The 18,263-nt window shown below is 42.4% G+C and overlaps 1 protein-coding gene across 10 annotated transcripts in view; it reads right to left on the bottom strand.

Moving 5' to 3' along the window:
* LRRTM4 (leucine rich repeat transmembrane neuronal 4) overlaps positions 1 to 18,263 on the bottom strand; it is a 519,233-nt gene that overhangs the window by 259,318 nt on the left and 241,652 nt on the right. For 9 of the 10 annotated variants that reach the window (XM_054089009.1, XM_054049570.1, XM_054089008.1 and 6 more), the window contains 3 exons: positions 8,185 to 8,390; positions 7,912 to 8,075; positions 955 to 1,098 (listed from right to left, as the gene is read on the bottom strand). The gene's annotated coding sequence lies outside the window, so the exon portion shown is untranslated. Of the gene's footprint in view, positions 1 to 954; positions 1,099 to 4,327; positions 4,445 to 7,911; positions 8,076 to 8,184; positions 8,391 to 18,263 lie in introns of those variants that run through there. The other variant, XM_054089007.1, reaches the window with a different exon arrangement.

Here is an 18,263-nt window from a genome sequence, read left to right as displayed (position 1 = left end):
CCCTGGAGGTGTTTAAGGAACGGGTGGATGAAGTGCTGAGGGACATGGTTTAAGGGAGTGTTAGGAACGGTTGGACTCAATGATCCAGTGGGTCCTTTCCAACCTGGTGATTCTATGATTCTATGATATTTAAACATTGTTGATTTTAATGCATCATATACAATCAGCAATACTGTCCCTCGACATGTACTTGTGGAGCCACAGATGGAATCATAGAATGGTTTGGGTGTAAGGGACCTCAAAGCCCATGCAGTTCCAACCCGCTGCCATAGGCAGGGACACCTCCCACTGCATCAAGTTGCTCAACCTGCCCTTGAACCCTTCCAGGGATGGAGTATCCACCATTTCCCCGGGCATCTGAACAAAGTGGGTAGAGTGAACACAACTGCCTCCCAGATGAAACATTGAAACTTCACATGATGGAAATGCCCAGTTTCACAAAATATCTGTACAAGGCTTTGAACTGAACCGGCACCTTTTCAGATTCCATCCATTATCCGTGACTACCTGTCCTGTAATCTAACCATGCTCTCAAATTGCAACCAAATAAAAAAAATCCCTGCAGGGCCTGGTCAAGTGTCGCTAATTCTAGACTGCATTAGATACTGTAGGTCAAACCCAACCATACTAACTGTGAGCTACAGAAACAGGAGGAGCTCAGTGAGAGAATAAAAGAAAATGAACCCAAGTAACAGCACAGAAAACGGAAACTAAATGGAAGAAAGGATGGTTTTGATCATGGGATGGTCACATACCAGAAAAGGTTACTCATAGAGGTCGTGGGGTCTCTACCCTCAAAAACAGTCAAAACTAGACATGAAGCAAAGTAATATGATGCAGTTTAACTGCTCTGAAAAGGAGGGACAACAAATGTCCAGAGGTCTCTTCCATTATCAATTACTCTATAAGAGGAAACTAAGCCTCAGGAACTTTAAGAGCGAATTGGATACATACCTCACTGCTTTTGTATAATGCTAGCAGGCACCAGTCAGCATGTTCAGCAAGTAAATGACTCTGTAAATCAGGCCTGAAGTTCCTCATATGATGTTCTCACATGAAAGGATAGGTTTTCAAACACGAAGTACCCACAAGTGGAACCTGAAATGGAAAAAGAAAATGCTCAGAACTCAGCAAGTCTCGTTCTTCCAAAAATCTGAAAGACCAGATGGATTAAAAAAATAACAAACTAATTCTTCAGATACTGATAACAGTTAATTCTGATTTAAGTGAATTATTCCAACTGATTTTAATTTGATGCTTAATTACATCTCTATGCAAGTGTATTCAAGACCAGAAGTGGCCTTGAAAATAGGAACTTTTTTTTTAACTCCGTGTTTATTCTATCTGTCACATACAACCTGGAATACCATAAACATTAATCTTTGCTATGGTTTTCACCTGTTCTGGAAGTCAGAAAGGCTTTCTTAAACTTTTCTCCTTGTCATCCTATTTCTTATGCTACTCAAACCCTGTTCATAGGGAGTTTCCAGTCTACTTAGCAAATGCATGACCCAGATCATCAAGAGGGTACACACCTCCTGTAAGGACTAGGCTTGACTATGAACTCCATAGATGTTACCACCAGGTTGTTTCCTCAGTAAGATGGACAGAAGTAGGAAAATACTGGTTTCTGTTTAGCTATATGTGGAACTTGTCTGTAAGAGTCAGTATAGTACATTCGCACTGTGCAGTTCGTGGAATTGCCCTTAAAAGGAAAGGAAGAAAGGCAGGCTTCTAAGGATGATTTGAAAAAGTAAGACTTATTCCTACAAGTTTACATCTGTTCAGCTCCTGTGTGGGTACAGGGACCCCATTCCGAGAACTGCAGAATCATTTATGTTGGAGAAGACCTTTAAGATCAATGAGTCCAACCCATAGAATCACTGAGGTTGGAAAAGAGCTCTGAGCTTATCCAGTCCAACTCTCAACCCAACCCCACTGTACCTACTAGACCATGTCCCAAAGTGCCATGGCCACATGTTCTTTCAGCACCTCCTGGGAAGGGGGCTTCTGTTAGCATTCTTCCACAACCGCAATTCCAAGCACCGGCTGTAGTATGAAATCTGTTTATTTTAAGCATTCAGAATCCATGCAAGGTAATTCCCTTTTTTATTCCTTGATTTCTGCAGGAAAGACTGAGAACACCAGCCTGTGGCTGTTCCTGTTTTGAAAATATTAGTATAAGCCACTGTGCCCCAGCTGCTGCCGCTGGTCATTTTTCCTGCATCATTAACTTCCCTTCTTTACAGTGGACTGGAATGACAGATGAAGGTTTTGTGGTTTGAAAACCTTCCGATCCTGCTCTCCCTGTACCAGGTATACCTGCTGATCAAAGTTAACAAGCGTGCAGCCTTAACACCACTAATTTTCATGCACTGACTCACAGCACTTGTAGGTGTCCTGCTAGAAGTCCTTCCGGCTACGGAAGAATGGTGCTATTCATGTTTCTTCCACAGGGTGCAGTGTCAACCAAAAGCAGAACCCCGTTGAAGGTACAAGAGCATATGAGACTCCATAATTCCTCTGTGTGATGCTATTTATATGATTGTTATTTAAGTAGAATATTATTCACTGCTTGCATTGCAATGGCATTTAGAAGTCACTATCATGGCCAAGGGTATCAATTGTTGTGCAGGTAAAAGTGTTTTTTGAGGTACTAATAATACAAATAAAATTTTAAAAGAAGCAAGAGGTGGATATCTATAAGTGGAAGAAATATTTTGCTGTGAGGGTGGGGAGGCCCTGGAACAGGTTGTCCAGAGCAGTGGTGGCTGCCCCATCCCTGGAGGTGTTCAAGGCCAGGTTGGATGGTTCTTGGAGCCCCTGAGCCAGTGGGAGGTGTCCCTGCCCATGGCAGGGGATGGAACTGGATGGGCTTTGAGGTCCCTTCCAACCAAAATGATTCTATGGAATACACAAGGTTAACCAAAGGACCTTATACGACATTCTGGTCTTAAAAGACAAAGCTTCTTCCAAGTGTCCTTATGAAAAACTTACTTGGGTTGAATGCTTACATCATTATGAACAGGGACATGAAAAAAAGCTCAGAAAGTTCTCACAGGAGGCATGGAATGTGAAAGAAATACCAAGTGCACTACAAGAAAAACTTTGCCTTGCCATTTCTCATTATTACAGCTATTTTCAGCGAGGTTAAAGCCTTGTCCAAAGTGTGCTCTCCAGAGCTGAGCATCCTTAAAATCAACTGACATCAAGGGCACTCAGCACCTCCCAAAATCAAGCCATACTTCTGCTGAGTAGTTACAAAGAAAGCCCCTTGTACAACATGGATTACACTTGAAAAAAACAACTGAACACCCTGCATAGGAGAGACACTTAATGGAGATTTTTCCACCTAAAAATAATCTAGAATGCAGCAGTCATAGACGGGGACTTAGCGCAACTACACATTTTCAGAATAAAAATGAAAATAAAACCTAAGACGGATTTACAGAATTTTGCTATCATGTATGAAATGAATCATAGAGTGCTTTGGGTTGGAAGGGACCTTGAAGATCCTCCAGTTCCATCCCTCTGCCAATTCACCAGCAGCAGCCTGGACACAGGACCCAGGGAAAACATCAACAGCTGCTGGCAGGCTTTCCCTGGGATTTATTTCCTTAAAAGGTCCACGCACAAGAACATCTTCACCATATCCTCTCAGATAGAACACCGAAGGACTCTCCCTAGGAGGCAGATCCAGCATCCCTCTCTATTTCATTTACCCTGTGCTTTATCATTATTTGTGATAAGACACCGGGAGTTCATCCCCCTCCAAGAACGAGCCTTGTATTTCCTGCAAGATCACCAGCTACAGATCAAACAATTTGGTTTCAGGCTCCTACGTTTCAAGAAATCTATATAAAATAGGCATGTATAGATATACACCGTAGGAAAGAAGAGTAAAGAAGTGCAAGGAATCAAAAGTAACTGCTTAACCACTAAATAGAAGAAATCCAAACCATATAAAAAGCTAAAGAATACAAAAGAATGGTGATAAAGCAATATAAAGAATCAACGCTCACCCCTGTGATCTACATGGTCGTCAGAGGAAATGCTCAGTTATTCAACAAGGGTGGGTAATTCTCTGTAGAGTTTCATCCTTCAGGACTTCGACTGTGCTAAACCACAATGCCTTGCTTGTAAAGAAATGTATGGTAGTTGAAAAATACTGTCCCCTTTAGTATTCTGCTGTGTATAATCCTTTTGAGTAAAAGCAAGCAATCACATAGTCTAAGAGCCTGTCACTGATGAACCCTGAAATAGCCACTTAGCAGAAAACACCAGCAAAAGCAAAATTAAAGGTAATTTATTTAATTTTCAGATTTACCTCGCTCTTTGTGTTGTTCTAAATAAGCTATAAGGGTGAAAATTAATTGCAGCGGGTGCGCATCCTGCCAATGAGGAACTCCCCTCCACCTTTTATTTGCCTGTAACCTCTCTTATTTTCATGATAACGTCTGCATTTTCTCCCTTTAAAACACAAACAAGTCAACGTAAGCATGGCTTGAAGGCTAAAATGATTACAGGATAATTTGTGCTTGCAAGAGCAAACAAAATAAACCGCAATTGTTTAGGAACCAAGCAGATTAAATGGTGGTGCAAAGATATTTGTTGGACTTTTATAACATGGCTGTTTTAAATCCCAGCAATGATAACGGATAGACTGATAAAACCCCTTAGGAACTGTTTTAGAGTTGTAGACACTATCCTGTTCATGGCGGTGATGGAGGGAGTTGTCTGTGTCTGCCGCAGATGGAACAAAAGTGCATTTGGACAATATTTAAAACCCAACCACAAACACCAAATCCCTCCTGAAAAAACAACAGAAGAGAGAGAAATTGATTGGTTCAGGAAGTCAATTGAATTCTCTGTTATAGCAGATTAAATACAGAATCACTCAATTAACTTCAGATTAATTATGCCTTTCAGGTAAACTTGACGACTGTCATCGTGGCTAACACGAGGCACTGAATCATCAGGAATCAAATCAGCTGCTTCTCAGCCTGACAACCAGACCTCGTTATCCATGTAAAAACACCAACTCATTCCCATTTTCAACTAAACCCACCGTCCTCCACTGGCTGGATGCACCCGAGTCACAATTCCTGCTCTGTTCATCCTTACGGAGGGGTTGGGATAACTCAACTACACCCTTGTTCGAGTTTTAGTTACATCCCACGTCAACTCTAATTTTCGGTCTCTGCTTGAAAGTAGAGATGTGAAATGAATCTCAGATCAAATCAGAAGCAGCTGTCAGCCGAGGCGAGGTGGAGAGCTGGGATGAGTTAGCCTCAGGAAAAGAAGGCTCCGGAGGTTCTTATCCATGTGTCTAAGTATCTGATAGGAAGGAGTAAAGATGACAGAGGCAGAGTCTTTGCGCTGCCCAGAGACAGGACAGGAGGCAGCGGGCGAAAACTGAAACATGGGAAATTGCACTTAAACATAAGGAAAAGCTTTTTACTGCATGCGTGCTCAGACATTGGAAGAAGTCATCCAAAAGGCTGTAGAGCCTTCAGTTCTGGAATTACTCAGAATTCCAGAGGATAAAGTCCTGGGCAACACGTTCTATAGCTGGTCCTGCCTTGAGCATGTGGATCGATCACCGTGGACTGGTCAATCTCCAGAGACCCCTTCCAGTCATAACCATTCTGTGGTTCTCTGAGAAGGACTAAAACAGCAGCTCAGTAAATTGGGAATCCACCCATAACGCAAATAATACAGATAATGAACGAATTTCAGAGTGCCTGAGGAAGGGGAGAAGAAATAATCCTTGAGTAATGTGTCTTAGTTTAATTATTTATGGTGATGCTTGATGGCCTCATTACCCGGTCATACATGACCTCTGGGTAGTGTCTTCATCCTTCCAGATTAATAAGTTATTGTGACACAAATAACTTTGGCAATTACTTCTTCTATAGTCCCACGGAAATGCGTATTTTTTTGCCAAGAAATAAGTTCATTTTAACACAAGTAAATGTCCTTTAGAAACAGACAGTAACATTATACTCCGGAGGCCAATTATTCATTCTTTATTCATTTTTTCTATCCTAGTTTCTGCTTTATAAGACTAGGGCGAGTTGTGAGGGGTTATCTTCACCGAGGTCCTTTAGATAGTCTGCACAAATGCCTAAGAGTATCTTAACATGTGAAAAATATGTCAGAATCTATGCAAAATATGTGCATTGTCAGGAAGGACCCATTTTTAAGGCACTGATTCTTATTGTAAGTTAACAAATGAATATATTTTCTTACGTCTCTGCAGAAGTCCAGAATAAAGAAGTATTCGCTCCTTAAGGATGGATAGGTTACAGAATATCCATTACCTGGAAATTACAGTCTTTTGGGGGAAAATAATACCCCATCACATTAAGAAAGTCAAAGAGTAATTCAGAACAAACTCTGCATTATTTCAGTACAGAAGCACTAAATTATGTTACATTCCTAGGTAAATACCATACGAATTAAATACTTCTCCAAATAACGCAATGTGGGTTTGTAGTTGAACCTGAAAGGTGAAAGTGGAGTGAAGAATTCAAAAGTCATCTCCTGAACTTAACAACAGTCTATTTTTTCTCCTGATGATAAGACTGTATTTTCAATTGAAATTTTTTTCCCACAACAATTTTCAACTGACACAACTGCTGCCCCTACCTCTGTAATGACAGAATAATGGAATGGTTTGGGTTGGAAGGGACCTCAAAGCCCATCCAGTTCCACCCCTGCCATGGGCAGGGACATCTCCCACTGGATCAGGGGCTCCAAGCCCCATCCAACCTGGCCTGGAACCCCTCCAGGGATGGGGCAGCCACCACTGCTCTGGGCCAGGGCCTCCCCACCCTCACACCACAACGTTTCTTCCTAAGATCCCATCTCAATCTTCCCTCTTTCAGCTTCAAGCCCTTCTCCCTTGTCCTACCCCTGCACTCCCCATTAATAGCCCCTCCCCATCTTTCCTGGAGCCCTTTTCAGTCCTGGAAGCTGCTCTAAGGTCTCCCCGGAGCCTTCTCCTCTCCAGGCTGAACAATCTCAAGCTACAGAAGCCCATCACTTAGGGCTAAATTCTCACATAGCATGAGAGTGATACAAGATTATGCTCAGCAACATATGCCTTAAGCGGAAAAAAATGCAAGAATCCACTATAGGAAATTATGTGATCCATAACTAATTGAGTCAACATTCAATCGTGACTATGAATGCCTTAAAAACCTTGACCTACACCAATCTGGGAAAAAAAAAACCCAAACCAGGAAATAATGTATTAGAACGCTGACAGCAAAGAACATCACTCAGCAGACATGGTGGGATGAACCTGAAAATTTGGTTCCTATTTTTAGTTGCATTTTGACAAGTCACCTCCCCTGTCTGCTCTCACCTTTCCACCTACTGGGACAACGCTCTTCTCTTGCCACTAGTTATGCATGATTTATGCTGGGCTGACGTCTAAGAGCATAAACCATGCGCTGGGTCTGGAGAACCTCAAGTGTCACAAGAGACCTATGATCTAGGATGGTCTCTGTTAATGCTGGCTTATCAATAAAGTCCTTCAATTTAAGCAAAGCAAACACAGCATCATGCTGAGACCTGATTATTGCAACTCTTCTCAACAGTGCTTGTTCATCAGGGAGCTGAGTCCTGAATCACACAAGAATCAAGGAAAGCTCTTCCACAGTGAACAAAAACTAATAAATAAATCACATTTTCTCACATTTCTAAAAATTCCTGTTTACCAAGGGTGAAATACTCCTGAAAAGGCTGCTTTGATTATTTAAATGTAGCACAGAATCTCCTGTGCTACAGGGAAGAGACCCACAAGGACCCTGGAGTCCCAACTCCTGTTCCTGTACAAGAGAACCCCAACGTTCACACCGCATGTCTGAGAGTGTTGGCCAAATGCTTTTGATAAAACCACACCTAAGTGCATCTCCCTCTCGTTGTCACTGGCACAAAACTCAGCCAAAAGGCGACGCTCTGCACAGGCAGCACTGAGTCACCGCACAGTGAAGCGAGTACCTTCCGATAATCCTATCCCGCTGTAATTTACTCCACACACCTCGTCTGGCTGCCTGCGTTCAAACCTGCAATAAAAGCCCACTTGAGTTCAGAGAAATCAGATGTTTGTCAAAAGGTTCGGCATATTGCTTTCACTTGGGGCTCCATTCAGCAAAGCATTTAAAATACACTTACCTTTAACATCTGGTTAAACCCCTCCGCAGCCATTCACAGGTGCTTAAGTGCTGTACTGGAGAGGACTGAAGTAAAGCAGGTTTGAGAAGCAAAAATACTCGGTAGGGATTGAACGGGTGTAGCTTCCTACGGTAACGCAGAGTCACTCAGTCTCCTGTTGTTATAACCACAGACAATTCCTTATTGCACTGTTACAGAGAGGAAATCTGATTTAAAGGAAAAAAAAAAAATACAATTATTTACTTTCCAGAGCACTGGGAAGCCTCTGTTGGTTGGTGAAATATAACTGCATTACAAAAGACAACACACAGCTGAGGGTCAATGTTTTCCTCCCATTCTGTGCAACTGCATAAGTTTTCTTAGGGCACGGTTGACCCGTGCACAAAAAAAAGACGGAGCAGACACTCTTGAGCCACCTCAGCCACAAACTAATTCCTGCCAGAACTCAAAGCGACAGAGCCGTGTCAGCACAACACTGTGTCTAGAGTAATTAGCTTTGCTGAGAGGCAAAGCTAATTAGCCCCTGCACTGCCCTACTACCGCTATAGTGCTTTTAGACAAATCATTCTACTCCAATGCACGTTACCCAATGTGGGCACAACGCAGAGCCGTGGCCCCTAGCAAAGATTGAAGCTAATGAGTTAAGAAAATTGGATTGGGGTGGGGGGAGCGTCATGTAGTGTCCTTTTTAGTGCTACAGGACAATAACTGTGACATTCCAATCCGTAGAGACATACAGGAAAAAAAAATGCCTTCGCATTTTTAATGAATGTATTAGACAATAACAGCATCGATGCGAGTAAAAAATATTAATTCAGGACATTTGAATTTCAGCCGTTTTTAGCACACTGTTCTCTCGCCCTCACCTCTGCCGTCTCCCTGCCTGTCTGTGCCGCTTAGCCTGGGCATTCTTTGCATGTCTCAGCGCTGCTTTGCTGGACAGATGAAAGGTTCATTTACATGCCTGTAGCAGCTGTAGTGGAATTAATATTGGTCTCATTATCTTAGCTTAGGATGTACAAGCCACTGGTTTTGCAGTGCATACTGATGCAATAAAGAGAGGGGAAGATGGGAAAGCAAGCTGGCTATTTTCATCCCAAATGATATAGCAAAGAGTGCAGGAAATCCTAGAGAGGAGAGAGTTAATCTGGAGTAATACCCTGAAAGCTAATAGCACCTAATGCAATTTATTAAAAGAAATCTGTTGGAGTATGCAGTCTGTGCCACAGTAGTTTTAATTAAAAGGTGGAAGAAAAGGGAAATCATTTATCCAAATCACCCTTCTAAAAGTTAGGGCTCAGTTTTGTAAGATCCATTTCCATACATCTACCGTATGGGCATTCCCAACTCCAAGATTTAAAAATTCAAGAGACACTTAAAACCAAGATTTATCGGTTGCCGCTGCTTAATGAGGTGGTACGATTCATTGAGCTCAGCTTTTTCAAAGTTTTGTCCTACAACTACATGGAAAAAAAATCACTGTCTTTAGGCAGGGGGATGTTCATAGAATCATGGAATGGTTTGGCTGTGAAGGGACCTCAAAGCCCATCCAGTTCTACACCCTGGCCATGGGCAGGGACACCTCCCACTGGCTCAGGGGCTCCAAGCCCCATCCAACCTGACCTGGAACCCCTCCAGGGATGGGGCAGCCACCACTGCTCTGGGCACCCTGGGCCAGGGCCTCCCCATGCTCGCACCACAACATTTCTTCCTAAGTTCTCTTCTGAATCTCCCCTCTTTCAGCTGAAAACTGTTCTCCCTCGTCCTATCCCTGCCCTTCCTGACCAAGAGCCCCTCCCCAGCTTTCCTGCAGCCCCTTCCCGTATGGGAAGAAGGCTCTAAGATCTCCCCAGAGCCTTCAGGCAGAAGAAACCCAACTCTCTCAGCCCGTCCTCATACGGGAGGTGCTTCAGCCCTCTGTGGCCTCCTGTGGACTCTCTCCAACAGCTCCATGTCCTTCTTATGTTGAGGACTCCAGAACTGAACGCAGGGCTCCAGATGAGGTCTCACCAGAGCAGAGCAGAGGGGCGGAATCCCCTCCCTCACAATGCTGATCCCACTGCTTTGGTTGCAGCTCAGGATACAGCTGCCTCTCTGTGCTGCGAGTGCACATTGCTGGCAACATCATAATTATGACGTTACCTTTTGAGATCATCTGGCGTAAAAACACAAGGCCTGATTAACAAGATAGTCTCCTCACTGATTTCAACGGATCCGAACTGATCCCATCAGTATGCTGTGAAATATCCAGCAAAGCAGGATTTAAAGCTGATGAAAAAACGTACCAATTATTTCATGATTGATGAGGGAAATGTCAGATAAATTATTTGTCAAAAGATACTAGTCCATCTGTTACAGAATTTTGCATGTAACGACAGAAAGAAATTAATTATATCCAGTTCATATATAGAAACATTCTAAATTGTGACTATCTCAGCTCTTTTAATAAACAAGTCCAGCATTATTATCTCCATTATCCACGTGCAAAAACTGAAGCATCAGTGGAACGGTAGTCACAAGCCCTTATTTCATAGACGTAAGGTCTATATTAGGAGGCAAATCTAACATAGCAGAGTCTCTGAAAGCAATGCTGGGCTACTCCAGAGGCAATTAAGAATTCACTCCTTTCACCAAGACTGTGAGTTACAGAGAAATCTTCCCATCTCCAGTTAAGGATGTCTGAAGGCCTTCTCAAGGCAATAAGCAAGACCAGCAAAATCCAGGTCTGTTGAGTCCCAGATTTTTGTCCCTCCACAGGGCTGAGACAGTGAATTTTCATACAACTTCGTTTGTCTCAATCCCAAATTCCACCGGTGTGTCAGATCGAAGCGTGTTTGAACTGAACACCATTCACATTTTAGTAACATTGGAATCGCATCACTTATTACTTTTTTCCTCAATATACTTTTTGTTTGTACGATAACTATTTGTTCACTCTCCAATCTGCTTTAAAAGAGTAAAACATCTTTTTCACGACACTCTCATTCAACTTTCTGCCAACATTTCACTCGTCATATACAACTTACAAGCTCTCCATCTATTTGGATTTCTCAAAGTGAGAAAATTCCTCACGACAAAGCAATGTATTCTTCAAGACACTAAATTTCAGGAGATTTAGAATTAAACACCTATCCCTATAGAATCTGTAGACTGTTCTACCATAATCATGCAACAATTGCTGCATCACAGTGGTTAAATGCTCAGTCAGTGCATGCACTGAAAGGAACTGAAAGGCATCGAAAGGCAAAATAAAAACATCTAACATTTTTACTCTGGGAATTACAATTTTATCCTGAGCAGCACTCTGCCCTGATTTGCTCCTAACTTCAGTTAAAGCAACATTTTGCCTCAAACACTTCCTACAGGCAGAGATCGCACAGCCTCTGTGCAGCACTAAGGTTTAGAGAACTTTAGATCCAGGGAGGTTTCTCCAGTCTGCCTCCAGCCAAGTATTCTTTGTTGTATTTCACAGCCATCCACATTTCTACCCAAACAAAAAGTCCAAACCAGTAACCTGTCCTATCGTCACCTAACTATGCTTGCTCCTCACTTTTAATTCCTCTTTCTCCTTTCATTCCAGAAGACAATCCTTCTTTACAGCCAATGAAAAATACACAAGATGTGTTGTAGAAAGGAGAGACTGGAAGCAACCCAGTAAGGAATGATTGGGCAAACCCAGGATTTAGTTTAGAATCAAGTTTTCAGTGTGTATGTCCATTTCTGCTAAGTCGGGGGAGAATAAATCACTCTAAAGAAAGGATTTCAAAGAGCAGATTTTCAGCTTGTGGCAGAGGTTTAGGGCAGCTTAAGTTCCATCTGAGGGAGAAACTTTACTGATAGGAATTGCCAAGATGGATGGATTGAAAGACCACATCACCTCTTTTGTGATATTCTCTCCAAGGCCTCTAGAAAAGAAACGCAACAGATACTCAAAAGTCTGTGTTGGAGACAAGACAGGTTCCAAAGAGGGGTAAGCAGATAGAACACCTGGTTTCTGTGAAATACCGTTTCTCCGTGAATGAACTCTACCAAAACCCCTTAAGTTAGGGAACAATTTCAAAGGACAAGCAAGAGTTCACAATGCCAAGTCAATCCCAATGGATTTAGGACAGTATTTCTGCACCACAAGGCAGCTCTCACAGCGGTTTGTAACATATATGTTAGTGGTCAGGAGATCCAACAGAGCACTCAACACGCTGCAAGCCAGCCGGGTTCTCCAAGACTGCTTATATGCTTAATATTAAGCATGACTAACTTATGCAACTAAAAAACATTAAGAACTATAAAATTGTTTCCAGTTATATAGGTATAGCCAGAAGGCTCAGAGTTTGTTTTGAATGCATAAATGACCAGAGGAGGCCACAAAGATTCTTTCCTCCTACACGAGGACAGGCTGAGAGAGTTGGGGTTGTTCAGTCTGGAGAAGAGAAGGCTCCAAGGAGACCTTAGAGCAGCTTCCAGTGCTGAGAGGGGCTCCAGGAAAGCTGGGGAGGAGCTCTTTTTCAGGGAATGCAGGGAGAGGACAACAGGAAATGTTTTTTAACTGGAAGAGAAGAGGTTGAGATGAGATCTTAGGAAGAAATGTTTTGGTGTGAGAGTGGGGAGGCCCTGGAACAGGTCGCCCAGAGCAGCGGTGGCTGCCCCATCCCTGGAGGGGTTCCAGGCCAGGTTGGATGGGGCTTGGAGCCCCTGAGCCAGTGGGAGGTGTCCCTGTCCACAGCAGCGGGTGGAACTGGATGGGCTTTGAGGTCCCTTCCAACCAAAATCACTCTGTGATTATCAGAAGAAATAAATGTCATCTGTTGAAGATAAAGAGTGGCTCAAGAATTTAAAGATTTGATCAAACTGCATAAATAGGTTCCTGCTGATGTCGTTTGCCACTGGACTAAACCACAAGCAAAGATGAACCCTTAAGTACTCAAACTAAATATTAGAAGTCCTTGAGTGTCTTCTGATGATGATAATAATGCAGTCCCCTGTCTGTCAGCATAGCTTTATAGTGCCCACACGCAAATATTAATGTACCATCAGTGCCACTAAAAGGGGAAAACCACACCCATTAAGATCCAGAACATGTCAGGAAATGTCTGTAGGCACCATCTGCCACAGAGCTCTTTTCATAAATCCATCTGCTGTTATTTTTTCCTTCCCCAGACCTGTCTGGCCAGATACATTGAGACTCCAAAGTCTGAAAAAGTCAAGTGATGGCATTTGCTCACTTTTGGTAAGATATTTCTCTCTTTGGGAAAGAAAGATCGCTAGCTTTAAACAATGTGGATCCCATGTGAAGCAGCACGGGTCAGACAAGCTGCATAAAGTGATAAAATATTTCTGTGGCCTTTATACACAGCTAAAATTAAGTCTCTGAAGAGAATAGGATCATACTGCCAGTGTTGCATTGGGAAGGATTTGGCTTCGGTTTCTCTGTCATTTCTTCTCTTGAGTGGATAAAACGATAGGGAAAGACATCAGGTGAAGAGAGGAAGAGCAGCGTGGGAGGAGGCAAGGGAGGAAAAGAAAATATATATGCACGTTGTCTGGTCCTGAAATATTGAGTCCAAGAGATGTAGCACCACCGACAAAATACTGCTTTTGTCAACCCAGTTCACATCATCTGAGGAACTCGTGTAGCAATGCCAGTGGAAAAAGTTTTGTTGGCATATGCTGTAGTTCTACAGGGAGAATCTGCCAACATAGTTTTGCAGAAATAATTATAAAAGCAAAGAAGTGTCTGCTACCTTTCAGCTTCTGAATCTAAGAGCTCACATGTATTATCGCTACTCCTCTCTCTATTAGCTCCAAACATAATCCTGGAACAAGGAAAGAGAACTATGGCAAATTAAAGGAAGTTTAGTGTTCTTATCTGATTACTGGCTCTTTATTCCTATGCATTTTAGATTTAGCAACACCACCCAGGAATTACATAGCAATAAAATAATCTCTTCATCGGGGACTGCAGGGATAGGACGTGGGGAAATGGTTTTTAGCTGAAAGAGAGGAGGTTTACATGAGATCTTAAGACGACATTTTTTACAGTTTGCCCAGAGCAGTGGTGGCTGCCCCATCCCTGGAGGGGTTCAAGGCCAGGTTGGGGTCCCTGATCCAGTTGGAGATGTCCCTGCCCATGGCAGGGGGTTGGAACTTGATGGGCTTTAAGGTCCTTTCCAACCTAAACCATTCTACAATTCTACAATCTCCCAATGTCCAGTAATAACTAAGCATCATCAGAGAAATTTCCAGGTGAGTCATTTGAAGCACAAGGCAACCGGGTTCCTTTCCAGCACAACTGTCCGCACGGTGAAGCGGCAGTATATGAAACAACAGTACCCTCATGTCGGAATGACATGACAGCCAATACATAATTAATAACGTCCTCTGTTATTGCTTGCTACCCAACCACCCAGAGTCTGCTTAAATAGATTCAAGCCAGAGACTGGAAGACAGGAATGGCAGTTGTGAAATGCTCCTGCACTGATGAACACGACGCAACGTACCCTTTTCATTAAAAAGTCTCCTTGTTTCAAGCCATCAGCAAAACTTCTGCACTCCCACATCCACCTCCATTGCCTCCTTCAAACCAGGCCACCATGCTGGAGGGACAGTGCAGCATCCCACCAAGGCAGGACAAACAGAGCACTGCTGTACCGCACCTCCTCGGAGTGTTCAAGCCTCCTTGTCCTCACAAAGAATCCCCACGGAAGCGTCTGAGTTCTGCACTGTGTGAACCTGCCAGTTACGGTGTTCTTCGGCAAAACCGACTGCAGAGGTTGGTTGTTTGCACAGGTAAAAGAGGGTTCTAAAAAACACGTAAGAGGATAATTTCAAGTTGAGGTAGCATGGCCTGATTTTAATTATGGGATTGAACTAATCATAAACAACTTACATATATTTTGAAATAAATTCTGGTACTATATTTAACAATGTGCAGCCCTCAAAACCTAACAAGAGAGGAAGATTCCTAATTCTTTTAAAAGGTTTCTTTTTTTAAGAAATCATAAATATTTACACATCATTACAATGAATTTCAGCTTTGGATGTGGTGCTAAGTCTGAGAGTAGAACGTGGAGGACCGTATGTAAGCCCTGTTCAATGTTCACAGTAGGGCATACAGAACAGACGGGTACAGCTCTTGAGTTTATGAACTAATCCTGTTGCTGATGATAGGATTAGCATCAAGAACAGATGCAGAGTAATTCATGGTGCATTTTTTTCTGGATACAAAGCTATGCAGAATGGTTATTCTGACAGTGACAGAGAAGGTAAGTTAATGCCTGTGGTTATCTTAAGCATGATGAAAAGATCATAGAACTGTAGAATCATAGAATGGTTTGGGTTGGAAGGGACCTCAAAGATCATCCAGTTCCAACCATGGGCAGGGACACCTCCCACTGGATCAGGGGCTCCAAGAACCATCCAACCTGGCCTTGAACCCCTCCAGGGATGGGGCAGCCACCACTGCTCTGGGCAACCTGGACCAGAACCTCACCACTCTCATGGTGAAGAAATTCTTCTTTATGTCTAGCCTAAATGCTGACATTCTACCTCAATCCCTCACAGAACAGTTGTGTCTATCGTGTGTTTGTTGCACAATCCAGGCATTCAGGTTTTAGCCCATCCACTGGAGACAGTGTATGGGCTAAACATGGGGACATGGGGACATGGGGACAAAGTAGATGCAGTCATTGTCACCCTGCAATGGCAGAAGACCAAAGTGTTCCATAAGAAATGCTTCTCTCTGAGAAAAGAAAGTACTTTTTTTAACTGGACAGCCATACTGGAGATAATAATACCTTTTCTAAGTGACTTTCTTCAGGCTGACTAAAATCCAGCACATCTTGACATTTCCACTGAGGTCTGTTTTGCTGTAATACCTACATCACACGTGGTCACAGTCTGCTCTCCAAAATTCTGCTGCCCAGTTCTCCCAGAATTGTCGACGACCAGAACTGACTCATGCATTTCCAAGAAACTAAAATCACAAAGGGCAGAAATCACAAGTTCCAGAGATTTTCGTTTTTGCCTAATATACCCTTCACACAAACGAAAGGAACTGATCAGCTTTCACATTACAAAACCTAAATTTCTCAAGTGACCGTGCTATTGATTTAATTGCCATTCCATTATTTTCACAGGATGAAGATGACTGCACTGTTTGACTGCAGAAAATTGGCATCATGTCAATTATAAAATAAGGCAGGACTAAAGCATGGACTGCTTTCGGACTGATTGCACAGGCGCAGAGAGCTTTTCCCTAGTTTTATAGCTGGTAGGTACCCAGCAATCTTGATGCTACTTCCATGGTACGCAGCCAACAGCAAGATGTCCTCCAGCCCAGATATACAGCGACACAAAGCTGTACGGGTATTTCACCAGGCAGGTCAGACTCCATTTCTCCTCTTCTGCATCGTAACAAGAATCCACAGGCCCAGCTTCCCATTCAATGAGTTTGGAATGGCTTCACTTCGTAAATCAGATTTACAGACTTCCACTAGTAGAGAAAATCTACCTCTAAAATATATTCTTAAGCTGCGTAGAGGTGATGCTATAATTACCTTTACATGTAGTAAATAAGAAAGTAAAGCTCAGCAGTGCCAGGCTTATGTTTGCTCTATTGAGTCCTAATGCATCCTGTCTGGTTTAGCTTCTGGAGTTCCAGGTGAAAAACTGCTATTATAAATTTAAGAGAAATAAAAGTTGATCTTAATGCGCCACATGTGTACTAAAAAAAACACAATAAAAGGAAGGACCATGGAGCTGGAAGAGGGATTTCTTATGGATAATCCACATTGTAATAGAAAATATCTTTCCAGTTTTGTTATGAACCAGGTACAGGGCACAGAAAGAAGCAATCAATTTGATTCTTTCTTTAATTTAATCTCCCATTTCACACCACAATGCCTTAGGAGAATCAGCCAGCCAGACACAGTGTCAATAAATGGAAATCGAGGTCAAGTTCTCTCTCAGGGAATTTTGAGTTCATATACAAATCCTGTAAATTGGAACCACATTCTCAAGCTACCACCCACATTTTCACTAAAGAATTAATAAAAATACTTAGTATTTCCAGCATATTCCTCACTGAATGAGCTCCATGATACATAGGTGAATTTGAATTAATTTAGCCTTCCATAGGCAGAGTAGTACACCTATTTTATGACTTAGAGCAGACTGGCTATTGATAATTACACTAATGAACCTCATAGAGGATCTATATGAAATCCAGGTCCGTGGTTCTAAGGACTGTAGATGGTAATAAATGAGAGATATCTAAAGAACCTGAAGTTTAAACGTAGAAGATGGACAGAGAGAGAACATAATACATTGACCGTATTTACAGGTGGAGAGCTGATATGCAGAGAGAGGGCAAGATCGTGACCAAAAAAAATAGATAATATTTTAATAGAATGAGTATAAATTCCAGTTTCTAACTTGGCACTAAGGATTGTTGTAACTAACTTAGATTTTCAAAAGCACTGAGCAAACCTCAAATTCAATAAACGCTGAGCACCCGCCAGCTCTGAAAAAAATAGGCCACGTATTTCAGGCTTCTATTTTCCCATCTCCTTCACCTGCGCGCCACGGCACGAGCAGGCAGCGTGCCTAGCACAGAGTTTTCATGACTGACAGATAATGACTTCTCAACATCCCCTTCAGAGATGAATGCCTCGTGGAGTCAACCCTTTCTCTAGTGTAAAACTATTCACGGGTAGCATCAGCGAGCAAGGGATGACCCATTTCAAATCTCCTTACCCCACAAAACGAGGAAAAGCACAACGCAAAATAGAGAGTTTTCATTTACACCACTACTGGCACAGCACCACCATTCATCTCCTATAGACTCCTCTTTAAAATTCTAATCATTTCGTTTAAAAGCACAAGCTTTGTGGGAAGTTGGCTTCTTATGCATTAAGATTCTTTGATTCAAAGATATATTTTATTCTCTGGAGGGATGCCACACATGTTCATTTTTCAGTTATTAATTTTTGCTAACAGTTCAATCTCTGCGAGATCAAAGGTAGTTTTTCTATTTAGGTCAGCCATATTTTTTCCCAAAATGAACCAAATGAAAGTTTATGCAT

Source organism: Cuculus canorus, chromosome 26, assembly GCF_017976375.1.
Source record: "Cuculus canorus isolate bCucCan1 chromosome 26, bCucCan1.pri, whole genome shotgun sequence".
NCBI classification, from domain to species: domain Eukaryota; kingdom Metazoa; phylum Chordata; class Aves; order Cuculiformes; family Cuculidae; genus Cuculus; species Cuculus canorus.
This window is presented reverse-complemented; position numbering and strand designations above follow the sequence as displayed.